Source organism: Hyperolius riggenbachi, chromosome 3 (genome assembly GCF_040937935.1).
Source record: "Hyperolius riggenbachi isolate aHypRig1 chromosome 3, aHypRig1.pri, whole genome shotgun sequence".
NCBI lineage: Eukaryota > Metazoa > Chordata > Amphibia > Anura > Hyperoliidae > Hyperolius > Hyperolius riggenbachi.
Window position 1 is genome coordinate 90,117,533 of NC_090648.1, and position 13,560 is coordinate 90,131,092.

The following is a 13,560-nucleotide window of genomic DNA, read 5'->3' on the forward strand; positions in this document are numbered from 1 at the left end:
CTAACTGGGTTATCACCGCTTTGTGAATCGAGCCCCTAAACTTATCATGCCTAAACTTATCACATCTAAACTTATCACACCTAAACTTATCATGCCTAAACAGAGTTTAGGCGTGATAAAGGGCTTTTCACTAGCGTGCTAACTGTTAGCACCGCTTTGTGAATCAGGCCCCTAAACTTATCACGCCTAAACTGAGTTTAGGCGTGATAAAGGGCTTTTCACCAGCGTGCTAACTGTTAGCACCGCTTTGTGAATCAAGCCCAATGTATTTTTCCACGTGGAAACAAGGCCTTATGCAAGGCTGGGTTTCCATTTGTAAGCACAGAAATATTAATGTTAGCCGCGAGGAGCAAATTATTTTAAAAAAGGACTTTTTTTATTATCTGAAACACACCTAAAACAAGCATGCAGCTAATCTTGTCAGAATTTTAGAAGGAACATCTGATCTGGCATACATGCCTGTTCAGGGCCCATGGCTAAAGGTATTAGAGGCAGTGGGTCTGCGGGACAGCCAGACAACTGGCACGACACAGAAAATGTGTATTGCACTTTTCTCCTGGCAGACTACTTCCTGTTACATACTGGCTTGAGCTGGGATTCAAACTCTTGTCAAAGGCGAAGCATTTTATTTTTGACCACGGTGCTGGCTGCGTAGCACCTGACTTGGGAGCCGCTATAACACTAGTGCTAAAGTGCGCGGTCTGCACCCAGGTAATTTGGGGTTCCAGGGATTGCCAGACCCCAAATTACTTCTCCCTCTGAGTTGCTACCACTCGGAGGGGGAATAGTATTTTATGCTGACATAAATTTGAGCAGCAGCGGGGTGAGCCGTTATTCGGCTCATCCTGCACCCAACTCATATGCTGTCAAAGGGCTCACATCCCACATTAAAGGCAACAGCCTTACCAGTATGCTATCCAGCTGACCCAAACAGTATTGTTTAAAAGAAAATAAATATGGCATCCTTCATGTCCCTCTTAGTTCCTTTTAAGTCGGAGGCTTGTTATAAATGTATTACTGATACTCACTTTGAAAAAACAGGAAACTTGTGAAGATGGCCAGTATAAAGAACATGATGATTAGGAGGACCACCAGGATACGTAGAACTCGGCCTTTTTTTTTATTTTCTGTTCGAAGCTCTGAAATATTTATATGAAAGAAAGGCTTTTGAATTAAGTCGGGTTGCTTTAGTCATTTCATACTTCCTCATTAATGTGTTGCTTTCTTTCCTCATTAATGTGTTGCTTTCTTTCCTCCCTTGAGGATATCTTAAAGTGGGATTAAATTCTGTTTTTGAAATACAGTCAGTAGAATATATCTATTTGAGCCTGAAGTCCCTTATTTCTGAAAACCAAGAAAGCGGAAGCAATTATTTCAGCAATTTTAAGTGCAATTTTTAAGCGATTGGTGATTTCTGGAGTGATTTTGAAGCAATTTTAGATCGATTTTGGAACAATTACTTTTACGTGCATATGTGAGCGCAAGATGGATGCTTACCCAAGATGAACATAAAGAAAATGATTTACCATGGTGTCAGGCTTTGGACACAAGAAAATGCGTTAGAAGTACAGTATATGCTTTGTAAGGGTGCAAAATAACGTTTGTTTGTTTTTTTCTTATCATTAAGTATCGAGTTTAATCTTGCTTTGGATATCGTAGAAATGACCTTTCTTACAAAGGTGCTGTTTCTAAATTTCTATTCTATATCTGAAACAAAACTGTAGCTACAAGGCCCATGGTTGGCTGGGGGGTGGGCAGTCGACATTGGTCAAGCAACCCTTGTTGTGATATTGACATCATCTAACCCTTGATGCATACATATTGCTTAGGAATACTTCATAATGCTCTCTAAAAATTCCTTAATGTTTTTAACAAATAATAAATACTTATTCAGGTTGATATTTATTTATATGGTTTTTAATTGTTGTTCCGCTCAGAACTTTATATAATAGATTGACTATGAATTCAAGTACTCACTGAGCCTAGCTATAGTACCCCATGGGGTCATGGGCGTCCGCAGAAAATTTTTCAGGGGGGGGGGGCAAAAAGGAGGAGGGCATGCTGAGCGGCGGGCATAGCGTGCCGCACCAAAAAGTGGGTGTGGCCAAGGACCAGGGTGTGGTCACGGGTGGAGCCAAATTTACATGAATTTAGCAATAGTGGGACATTAGACTAGGACAGTGGTGGCAAACCTTTTGGAGGCCGAGTGTTCAAACTGCAACCCAAAAGTCACTTATCTATCGCAAAGTGCCAACATGGCAATTTAAACTAAATACAAATGTTTTAACTCATACATGAACATTATGGAAAATCCAAGTTGAAAATAAACTGTGAAGATAAACAATTTCATTCATCCTACTCCTGAAAAATGTATTAATCTTTTTATAACCTCCCAATTTTAATTTTCTGTTTATAAAAACTAAAAAAGTAAGTTTAATGCCATTGTCTCATATGATGATGATTCAGTTTTTCCCATAGTCTCGCAGTTAACAATCATGTGACCCCCGACAAGACAAATTCAGCAATCATGAGGCCCCCCCATCAAGACAAATTCAGCAATCATGAGGCCCCCAACAAGACAAATTCAGCGATCTTGAGGCCCCCAACAAACCATGAGGCCCCCAACAAGACAAATTTAGCAATCATGAAGCCCCCAACAAGACAAATTTAGCAATCATGAGGCCCCCAACAAGACACATTCAGTAATCATGAGGCCCCCAACAAGACAAATTCAGCAATCATGAGGCCCTAACAAGACAAATTCAGCAATCATGAGGCCCCAACAAGACAAATTCAGCAGTCATGAGGCACATAAATAGACAGCATTTCACATAAACAGGCAGAATGCCCTCTTAATATGGTAGACACCTCTCATCTGGCTTCTGAATTCTCCTCTACTGGCGGTGATGCTGGGCTGGCCTGGCTGGGGATGATGCTGGGCTGGCCTGGCTGGGGATGATGCTGGGCTGGCCTGGCTGGCGGTGATGCTGGGCTGGCCTGGCTGGTGGTGATGCTGTGGCCTTTTTGGCAGCGATTCTGGGCTGGTTGGCTGGTGGTGATGCTGGGCTGGCTGGCCTGGATAGTTTAGGTAGCGTCAGGAGCCCTCCAGTTTAGGTAGTGACAGGAGCCCCCCAGTTTAGGTAGTGACAGGTGCCTCCTAGTTTAGTTAGTGACAGGAGCCCCCAAATTCAGGTAGTGACAGGGCCCCCAGTTTAGGTAGTGACAGGGCCCCCCAGTTTAGGTAGTGACAGGGACCCCACAGTTTAAGTAGTGACAGGAGCCCCCAAGTTTAGGTAGTGACAGGTGCCTCCTAGTTTAGTTAGTGAGTTAGTGACAGGAGCCCCTGAATTCAGGTAGTGACAGGGACCCCACAGTTCAGGTAGTGACAGGGACCCCACAGTTTAGGTAGTGACAGGGACCACCAGTTAAGGTAGTGACAGGGACCCCCAGTTCAGTTCAGGTAGTGAAAAGGACCCCCAGTTCAGGTAATGACAGGGAACCCCAGTTCAGTTCAGGTAATGACAGGGACCCCCAGTTCAGTCCAGGTAGTGAAAGGAACCCCCAGTTCAGTTCAGGTAGTGAAAGGGACCCCCAGTTCAGTTCAGATAGTGAAAGGGACCCCCAGTTCAGTTCAGGTAATGACAGGGACCCCCAGTTCAGTTCAGGTAGTGAAAGGGACCCCCAGTTCAGTTCAGGTAGTGAAAGGGACCCCCAGTTCAGTTCGTGAAAGGGACCCCCAGTTCAGTTCGTGAAAGGGACCCCCAGTTCAGTTCGTGAAAGGGACCCCCAGTTCAGGTAGTGACTGGGACCTCCAGTTCAGGTAGTGACTGGGACCTCCAGTTCAGGTAGTGAAAGGGACCCCCAGTTCAGTTCAGGTAGTGAAAGGGACCCCCAGTTCAGGTAGTGACAGGGACCCCCAGTTCAGGTAGTGAAAGGGACCCCCAGTTCAGTTCAGGTAGTGAAATGGACCCCCAGTTCAGGTAGTGACTGGGACCTCCAGTTCAGGTAGTGACTGGGACTTTCAGTTCAGGTAGTGAAAGGGACCCCCACGATTGCTACAGAACCCCCTGTGCTGTCCCCCAATGTAAAGTGTGCTCCCAGGGGCCCTGTGCGTGTATGTTACCTGTCTGTGTCCACCAATGTCTCAGCACTGCTTCACGTACACACACCCTGGGTGGCTACTGCCATATACGTGGGTGCATGTTGATGTATACGCATACCCCGGCAACTACGTAGGGCATATGTATGTGAGGCAGTGCAGAGACGGACACTGACAGGTAACATATACTGCACAGGGCACCCGGGGACACATTAGGGGGGCAGTGCAGGGGTGGATGTGGGGTCACAAGGCTGATTCTCAACAGATTTAATGCTGAAATCAATCAGGAATCAGCATGTGGTGTATGGGCAGCTGACAGACCTCTCTCTGATCAGATTCGATCAGAGAGAGATCTGTCTCTTAGTGGATCTGCCCACAATCGTTAGATCTATGGGCACCTTGAGCAAAATCCTATATAATTGTTCTAACTTAAGGGGCCCATACACCAAACGATTTTCCCGCCGATATACAGCCGTTTCAATCACAGTGATCGAAACGGCTGTGAAATCGCCGCGCACACCGCTGACAGAATGATGGATTTCCGTCCGAAATCCATCGTTCTCGTCGACTCCCGTCGATTCATCCGTGCGGAAGATTTTTTTTCGAGCGCCGGCGGGTTGGGAGTGCGTCGATAGCGGCGTTCAAATGCCCGACGCAATACAGCGGGTATACATTACCTGTTCCGCCGGCGCGAGTCCCGCTGTCACCGCTGCTCTGTCTCCGCGCTGGTCTGGTCTTCGGCATGCTTCACTTCTTCCTGCCCGGCAGGAAGTTTAAAAGAGTAGAGCGCCCTCTACTGTTTAAACTTCCTGCCGGGCAGGAAGAAGTGAAGCATGCCGGAGACCATACCAGCACGGAGACGGAGCAGCGGTGTCCAGGGGACTCGCGCCGGCGGAACAGGTAATGTATGTGGGGCGTGGAACAGCGGCAGCACCACCACCACAGATTGTGAACGGTTTCAGGCTGAAATCGGTTCACAATCTGCAGTAAAGGTGGCCATACGATCCCTCTCTGATCAGATTCGATCAGAGAGGGATCTATCTGTTGGTCGAATCTGATGGCAAATCGACCAGTGTATGGCCACCTTTAGTATGCCCTTGTTTATCTCCCCTCACCCTTCCCCCCAAACTGTCAGCATGTATTCATTGCTGCTCTTTCTCCCCAGCAGGTGGTCAGTCTCTGTTTTTATCAGGAGTGATGATCTCCTGATCTCCTGGCAGCAGCACTGATAATAGCAGAGGATGTGTGAGTCTCCTGACAAGGCAGCTGTGCACTGTGAGCAGCACAGAGCTGTGTATATCAGCATCGTACTGTTCATATGCTACATGCCGATATACACAGCTCTGAGCAGCTCACACAGGGAACAGCTGCCTGTCAGGAGACCTGTCCTCTCTCCTCTGCACTTATCACTACTGCGCTGATTTGTCCCCCCCACGCAGCTCACCCTCACCTCTGCCATGTTATCAGTGTCAGGGGGGTGCATAGTTGCAGCACCCTAGAGAGAAACTTCGAACGTCTGGCTGGTGGGGGGCGGGGTAAAGGCGGGCCAGTGGCAGATCCTTCTGTGGATACTATGCTAGGAAGGGGCGGAGAGGTGGGGAAGAGCTGCGTCTCTATTGGCCAGGAGGCGGAAGGAGACTGTAGTAGGGGAGCTCTGCGAGCACTGTGGGGAGAATACACGAACAAACAGGCACTTTATTAAATGTTAGTAGTGGACGGCCAGGGGGGGGCAGCTGGCGGCCAGGGAGAGGCAAATGCCCTAATTTGCCATATGTAGGGACGCCCATGCCTGGGGTTCTACCATGTGTTGAGAACATTGGTGCTTGGATACCCCCAATGACGGATTCAACATATTTGGCCGTGATTGAAAAAAAATCCGGAAACGGCGTGATTAATTTCCGGATTTGAGACGAACTTACGAATTCGACTCTGATTGTTTTCCGTGAATGAGGCAATCATGGCTAATCACGGCCGTGATCACGGAATATCGTTTAAGCTATTATTAAAGCTCCCATACATGCTACAATCCCCTAAATTGCATGGATTATAAAGGTGATAAGGGGCTACAAAATTGCAAAAAGAACTTTTAGTTTGTGAGAAAATGGATTTTAAAGTTAAATCAACACTTTAAATGGGGCTATGAATTGGTAATAATTGATTTTAAACAGGGAAATACACTTTAAGCAATCGCAGAGGTGATGGCGAGTCCGAATGGAACCTGACGGTGGTGGTACCACTGGAGGAGGAGGAGTTTCGGGGGCGATGCCACAAAAACACCCAGAGAGGTTTTTGTAAATGTTTGTTTTCTTTCTTGCATCCATAGCAATGACATGGCAGCAAAGTTGTCCGTGGACCCTGGCAGTGGGAACGCAGACTTTAATAGTGAAATAGAACATCAGCGGCAGCAGGAGGAGTACTAAGCTGTCAGCGTGGCAGCATAGAACGACCATGGCACCTCACTGGTGGTACCACAGCATGATAATGCTGGCCAAAAAATTGTATGCATCCGTGGACTCTAGCAGTGGAAACACAGACTTAGTGACTGCAACTAACTGAAGTTGATCACTGGCTGTGAGCTGAATACAAGCGTCAGATACAGTAACATATAGAGCACAAAAATGAGTACAGTGTCACTGACTAAACTTAGTGACTGAACAGTAGCAGTGACTGCAACTAACTGAAGTTGATCACTGGCTATGAGCTGAATACAAGTGATATACAGTAAAATAATAAAGAGCACAAAAATTAGTGGACAGCGGTCTGCCTGCACTAATAGAACAGTACAATGTCACTGACAAAACTTAGTGACTGACCAGTGGCAGTGACTGCAACTAACTGAAGTTGATCACTGGCTGGCTGGCTTAGCTAGCTAAGTAACTATACAATAATAGAGCAGTAGAATCAGTGTGAAGTTGAACCTGCCTGCACTAAGCACAGCAAATCATTACACTGTCACTGACTACTACACTGACTACATCTAACTTAACCACTTTGGCCTCCTGGACGTACTAGCAAAACTGACTACAACTAACTTTAGTAATCACTCACTGGCTAGCTAGTTGAATACAAGTATCAAATACAGTATAAGAGCAATGTTAGGACTAAAAATGCTATACTTTTAACACAAAACGCGCTTGCTTTAGCAACAAATGGCCTGGAGATGATCCTCTCAGTGCCACAGTCTTGTAAGGATGGAGCTTTTCATCATGGCTGCTGCTTTATATACAGGAGGGGAGGGTATAGCCTCCCCTCCTATGATTTGTTGCTAGGGCCTGGCTGGGGAGCCTCTGATTGGCCCAAGGACGTAATTTCCACCCAATCACGACCTAACTAATCACAGCTTTTCACGAGCGTGATCACGGCCTGAATATTTGTAATCGCGGCTGCCTCGTGGTTGAATACCGTGATTGAAAATTGATCACAGCTTAGGATTCGGCAGTCGAATAGTGAAAAAATGCTTGTGGCTATTCCATGATCACGGAAATTATCGGAGCGCCACTGGTTGAAAACCTAGGCAATATCCAACACTCCCCTTCTGCAGAGTAGTATAGTGGAGCAATGTAATATACATGTCATGTTGGAAGACTCAAGAGCAACATATTAGTATGCAGCATGCAGCATAGCCTGTGCAACTGTAGGGAAGAGCAGAGGAGCCCCCCCCCTCCCCGTTGCTAAAGCAGGTAAATATGGCACTGCTCCGCCACACTACTCTCCAGCATGGAAGAGTGTACAGGGGATGTGTTACATACAAGCTTGAAAGGCAGTGTTTTACTAGCTACAGTTGCTTGAGGATGGGGGGGGGGGGGGGGGGCATGGAGTTGCTTTATCAATCATGCTTGGTATGGAAGGAGGGAAGGAGTCTTATACATGCTAAACTTGCTATGAGGGATGTGGGGTGCTACACTGGCACTGAAGGGGGCTATGCTTGCCACACTATGGGGGAGAGAGAGGTGTGTTTTGCTTGGGGGCCTCATGGTTAGTAGCTACACAACTTTTATACGGCCTTTATTCTCAAAGCACAACATCAATCCTGTGTTTAACCCCCAAAACCACAACTGGCTTAAGGAGATATAACAAGCAGAAATTTCGAATTACTTATGTTAGTAGAAATCAAATATTCTGTAAACCTTTCCTCGAGTATTGTTTAGCTGTCTATAAGTGAAGAGGAGGTTACCCTGTATGGAATCTTACCTTGGAGCTTTGAGTTCTCTTCCATCTTCTGTGCATGAAGTTCAGCCATGTTTGCATATACATTTCCTGATGAAAACAAGTACAAACCTCAACAGAAATATTAAATCACTCTTCAACAAAATGTAGGTTACACATTATTTTTTTTTTGCTTAGCTGCTTCCAAGGTTTTAAATTTAGGTTACGTCACTTGCCCGGAGGTTTGCCTCACCGTGGCGCAAGTGTCTAGTACATTATTTTTTGCATGCAAACCATATTGGAAGCTAAAGTTCCTCCTAGTTTAATAAATGTTAGCACTTTTCTTGGATGCAGGGCATGCATTTTTCAGTCTGACAGAGGCGGTGTATGCCTGTGCGATTAACCATTCAATTGCAACATGTGTTTAGGAATGCGCAGCCTTTCCCCCCACCTTTTCTTAACTTTGTAACTATATAACTATCAGGTTAGCTGCTCCCAGCCCCTCCTCCTGAGTTTCCTGTTTGCATGATAAGTAGTAGCAGATTTGCATCTGAATTGAATGTGAAGTGTGCAGAAAGTCTATTTAGGTGCTGCACACTGAGCTGGTGGTCATTTCAGATGCAGCCTTAGTGGTATGCGCTGGCGTTCTCCTCGCTGTTCAACAAAATGTAAGTTACACATTTTTTTTTGCTTAGCTGCTCCCAAGGTTTCAAATTTAGGTTAGGTCACTTGCCTGGAGGTTTGCCTCACCGTGGCGCAAGTGTCTAGTACATTATACTTTGCATGCAAACCATATTGGAAGCTAAAGTTCCTCCTGTTAGCACTTGTCTTGGATGCAGGGCATGCATTTTTCAGTCTGACAGAGGCGGTGTATGCCTGTGCGATTAACCATTCAATTGCAACATTTCTTTAGGGATGCGCAGCCTTTCCCCCCACCTTTTCATAAATATTCAATAGTTCAAACAATTAAGATGTGCAAAAAGGTAACATGTGGATGCTGTAGGGCTGATTTTGTAAGGTTGGAGAATATTTGGGAAGAAAGTGGAAAACATGGTCTCTCTTTAGAGACCACGTAGTCCTGCCAATAAGGGCTGGTAACAGTGGATGTGTTCCATTGGCATCTCTGTTTACCACCTGGATGTTGTGCCATTTAACCACTTAAGTACCAGCGGTCTCTGCCCCCTTAAGGAACAGAGACCGCTGGTACAATACAAACGGATGAATTGCCGCGCATACCCGCTGCAACAGCCATCACCGCCGCACGCCGGTATCCTCCTGACATAGACTCTGCCGTCTCTATGACGGCAGAGTCATGTGAGCCAGTCAGGAGCCGCTTGCATTGGCACCTGACCGTGTCTATCAATGTAAGCCAAAGGGAGGGGCTTACATTGATAGACACAGCCAGGAGCCAATTAAATCGGCCCCTGACTGGCTCACGTGGCTCTGCTTTCATAGAGACAGGCAGAGCCAGTGAGCTGCGTCGAGACATGCTGGGTTTGAGCGGCACGATCGGCAGGGAGCGAAGGAAACGAGGGATGCGCACTGTGGACGGTGATTGAAATCTACTCCCTGCCAGCCAGGAGCCCACCAAAACAGGGCGTAGATTTCAATCACCGCGGTACTAAAGTAGTTAATAAAATGGCAGCACATTAATTGATGCACACAATAGCTACATGCATGTTTAGCCTACAGCAGATTCAGTGTGTACAGTTAAAAAGTGCACCGCTGTAATTTTGGTGCCAGAGAAAACTGCTACTAGAATATCAGTAAAATTACTGATATTCCACTATTGTCAGTGCTTAATTCCGATAGTAAAATATCAGTCATTATAACCAATATTTGAATAACACCTAACCTTGTTCTCACACGAGCGGCTGCGACTGCATTTGCATTTTTCATGCGTTTTTGGTGCGTTTCCATTCTCCCATATTTTTCCTTTTTCAATGGAGTAAAATATAGTATCATATTTATTTAATAATATTTTACTTGTGTTTTTTAGATAGAGGAAGTAAGTTCTGCATTTTGTAAAATGCACATATATGCATTTTTTCATGCATTATTACATTTTCATTAATGGTAAAAACGCCTAGTGAGCTCCTAGCCTAAAGGTTTTTCCCCTTCCTCTGGACCAGGTATGTCAAACCGATCCTACGAGGGCCGAGATCCTCACACATTTTTGACACAGCTCAAATGAATTGATGGGTCTGAATCAGGAAAGGTGTGGTCCATCAGGTAGAACACATCCCTTTCTTTCTCAATCCATCCTAAACACTGGCATGGATCCGGCCCTCCAGGCCTGGAGTTCGACACGTGCTCTGGACCAACTGAGATATGCAAGGCTGCAGGCTACTATTGTAGCTTATTTTCTGGTTGAACTCGATGGACATGTCTTTTTTCAACACAACTAAATATGTAGCAATGTAATTTTTATTGAAGAGGTTGGTGAAAACATGTTAAAAAGTTCTGTTTCAAACTAAAAATGGGAAATAGAATTTTATAAATAAATTTACTAATAACAATGTATCAGTAATTAATTACATTTAAACAATGAAATATTCATTATAATAGAAATAGAACACTGATTTAAGTGTTTGGAAAGTAAATGCTTTTGATATCTTCAAATATTAACACTTTTAATTGTTCTGATTTTACAAAGATAAAATGTTTTCACACATTTTTATTTTTGGCGTTTAATGAGATATATAGCACTTTAAAAAAGAGTGTCCAGCTGCTTAAATAAGGTCTAAATTGTTATAAATGATTTCTTCTATGGTAATTTCTTATTTCATTTATTTATTTAATGAATTTATTTAAAACAACAGCAGTGAAACAAGGTGTATAAAAAGTCCATAGAGCAGATGAAGCAAACATAAAATCCCATTGAAACAATAAGTGGAGAAATTTCTAGGGTGGTGTTGAGTGGTGATCTGTGAGTGTAGGGGCAGCAGGTGCTGCTTGCAATAAAAATTTGATGAGGAATTCAGTTTCTATGAGGAAAGCAAGAAGAAAAATTGCACTCTGTCACCGGGGTGGATAGTTGTGGGCATCTGTCTGATGTTATTCATGGTGTCAGGAATAGCCCTCTGGAGTCCAACGAGCCCTGTCCCCAGCCTAAGTTGGATATATGCCTGTGAGGTGGTAGCCCGTACAGGTCCTTCCAGCATCATCATCATCCAGTTGAGACCTTTCCTTATAGGGCATTTGCACATACCTATCCACACTGGAGACAGGGTGGGCTTTTTCTTCTTGTCTTCCTCATTGAAACAATAAGGTGAAAACAGAAGGCCTTCTGACATACAGGTGAAACTCAAAAAATGTGAATATTGTGCAAAAGTCTGTTCATTTCAGTAATTCAACTTAAAAGGTAAAACTAATATATGAAATAGACACCCTTTGCTGGTGTTTTGGATTCATTAGCTGATTAAAGTCTGACACTCTGAGCCTAGAATATTGAACATTTTCACAATATTCTAATGGTCTGAGATTTTGATTTCGGGGTTTTCATAAGCTGTAAGCTATAATTATCAAAATTATAACAAATAAAGGCTTGAAATATCTCGCTTTGCATGTAATGAGTCAATTTTATATATTAGTTACACCTTTTAAAGGACTTCCGAGGCCAAATTTAGAAAAAAAAATAAAAAAAGTTAAATACCTGCATCAGTTTGGAAGACACGGAGGACACCGTCCGCGCCCTCCGTGCCGTTCTGCCAGGTCCCCGCCACTCAATAGCCCCCCGAACGGCTCCCAACCACACGGCCCGGGTCGGCTTGCCTGCCTGCACAAAGATGACCTCCAATGCTGGCCGCGGCTGTGCAGTCCGTATAGCCGCAAGTGCGGCTGCGCAGCTCTAGGGCCAACCCCCCCGATCCACGCTGCAGGAAACGTGGATCGGGGGTTGGCCCTAGAGCTGCGCAGCCGCACTCACGGCTATGCGAACTGCACAGCCGCGGCCAGCTCCGGCGGCCATCTTTGTGCAGGCAGGCGAGCTGACCCGGGCCGTGCGGTCGGGAGCCCTAATGGAAAGCCCGTTGAGAACGGGATTTCCGGACGGGCTTGATCGCCGGAGGCGATCGAAGAGGGTGGGGGGATGCCGCTGTCATGTAGCTAGCGCTAGGCTCTGCTACACAGGAGAGCGAACCCGATAGGGCTAGGCTATTTCTGCCAAACCCCAGGGGGCTAGATGGTACTGTGCCTGCACTGGATCAGAAAGTAAAACATTGCCATCTGCTGCCGTCAGAAGGGTCCAAGCGCTGGATCCATGCTGGACAGCAGGAAGGGGGAAGCCTCATTAGGATCCAGAGGCTTCTCCCTCCCAAGGTAAGTAAGCCCCAGGGGTACTTTTATTTTATTACAGATTCTCTTTAAACAGTCCATTCAGTAAGTGATGAAATGCAGGCAATGCAGGTAGGTTGGGCCCCTCATCTGTTACTGAACTCAAGAGTAGCTGATGTAATCATCTGATGTAGAACTGTATTCACATAGTTCTAACCTCCTTTAACATGAATGAATTAACCATTTCTGCTACTGGGACGTGAGTATCATATCCGCAGCGGCAGCTGCTACAGCTGCAGGGACGTGGTAGTCACGTCCCGGCAGCTTGGGGGGCTGTGCGGGTGATCGTGCGGGCAGATGCCTGCAATCGCAATGTTGCCGGGAGCAGGGGGATTGGCTGCAGGGGACAAAAGTCTTCTGAGCCAATCTGTTCTAGTCCGCCGAGAAAAAACAGAGTTTATTCTTAAATAGAGCCGCCGCACTTCCTCCTGCTGCTGATTACCACTGCTTACCGCTGCCGATTGTTTTCATTTGTTAATCTCTCCACAGGCCACTGTGATCGCAGGCATGCATTGATGCCTGTGTCACTTCTCTAGTTACAATGTAGCAACACATTGCTTCCAATAGCGTACTTATTGTACGTGAATAGGAAGCGCTCAATGGGTACATCTTGTGGCCAAATAGTAAAATTACACCTACTGTGTTTAGAGAATAAAAAGGTATTAATATGTATGCCAAGAGGGCATATTATTATTAATGTATGGGCTAAAAATTAGTGATGGATGTAAAACTGAAAAAATGCACCTTTATTTCAAAATAAAATATTGTCACCATACATTATACTAGGGATATAATTTTAACGTTGCAATAACTGGGACAAATGGGCAAATAAAATGTGTGGATTTTAATTACGGTAGCATGTATTAGCATGTATTAATTTTTTTAATTGTAATGGTCGAAAACTGAGAAATAATTATTTGTTTCCATTTTTTTCTTATTATTCCCATTAAAATGCATTTAGAATAAAATAATTCTTAACA

The 13,560-nt window shown here is 45.1% G+C and overlaps 1 long non-coding RNA gene across 1 annotated transcript; it reads right to left on the minus strand.

The window, feature by feature from the left end:
- Positions 1 to 1,028: 1,028 nt before the first annotated feature.
- On the minus strand, positions 1,029 to 8,360 carry LOC137561042 (uncharacterized). The gene is made up of 2 exons (XR_011029861.1): positions 8,291 to 8,360; positions 1,029 to 1,139 (listed from the first exon to the last, which is right to left on the minus strand). It is a non-coding gene; the product is annotated as an uncharacterized lncRNA (long non-coding RNA).
- Between the last annotated feature and the right edge of the window lie 5,200 nt (positions 8,361 to 13,560).